Genomic DNA, 1,315 nt, shown 5'->3' on the forward strand with positions numbered 1-1,315 from the left:
TGGCTGATTTCTAGCTACAACGTATCCATGAAATGAAAAATTGCAGCCAGCCTGACAAAGCAGAAAACCAAATTAATGGAGTTAAAGATGAGTACATTACGAGTGCATTATTATAAAAAGAACAATAAGACATGTGCTGAAGCGAGCCTTCACAAAAATTTTAACAGCACTCAGCCAAAATTGCAGTGCACTTTACTAGTACACATTCGATTACGACAACATGTTACCAATGCACCAAAATAGCAGACTCTCTTGGATTCGCATTGCATCGAACAATGTTACTAAATCAATTATCACCAAAATTGTCAAAATTTTGATTTAAGAAATTTCATTTTGTCGTAGTGTCTTAGTACTATTATGCAGTTACCCCAAGTGACATGCATGCAATGGGAGGTGATTACATTTATAGGTTACTAGTTCCCTAAATTTTGTAGCAATAATTAGAGCAGAAATCGAAAGCCGCGAAACAACAAAGCATTACTAATTAACTAACACATATTTCACAAGGGCAAACGAAGATGTCTGATACCACATCACGTGTTCAGGCTTGGACTACCTTGAGATTCAGGTGTTTCAGTAGTCATCATAAATATACTGAGAGTGTAAGTCATTTACATTGAGCGTCCAATCAAGGGTTGTAAGAATCGCTTATTTTAGAAATTCGACGAGACACGATCAAATAAGGATACTAAATACTACTGACCGGGCACTATCTGGTTCCGTAACCTCATGGTAACCTGTTATGAGGTTATGGCGAGGCAAGACTCTACTGACACTACAAAACACAAGATAATTTGCACAATGGTTGTTCTATTTTCCATTCATTACTCACCAGATACGTTCACCCTTCTAATCACTGAACGGCACACACAATCGCGAAACAGCCCAGCCCAACAAACGACATTCTTGGAGTCCAACGTGCCAAACACAGCCACGGCACGCCGCTGCAGCGCCACTCTCAGCCAGTCGGGGACGAAGAGAAACTTGGGTGAAGCAGTAGCAGTGGTTGTGCCGCGCTTCGGCCGCTTCGGCAGGTCAGGCGGCGACCAGTGGACTTACTTGCGTGGACTGTCCGTCAGGATGGTCATTTGGTCAGCCGTAGAGAGAAATGTGGCCTACGAGCGCTGCTGCCGGCCAGGGCGGAGATACATACAGGGGAGCGGCCGTCCATCAGCACTGCTATTCCCGAAAGCCGATCGCATGTAGGATCGGATTGGGGGAGAAAAAGAGAAACGGCCGACGGGGTGGCGGCGGCGGGGAGGGAAGGGGTGGGGGGTGTGGGGGTGGCGTGTGTGCTGCGGGGGGAGGTAGTGCG

Source organism: Frankliniella occidentalis, unplaced genomic scaffold (genome assembly GCF_000697945.3).
Source record: "Frankliniella occidentalis isolate FOCC.00 unplaced genomic scaffold, Focc_3.1 Scaffold43, whole genome shotgun sequence".
Lineage (NCBI taxonomy): Eukaryota > Metazoa > Arthropoda > Insecta > Thysanoptera > Thripidae > Frankliniella > Frankliniella occidentalis.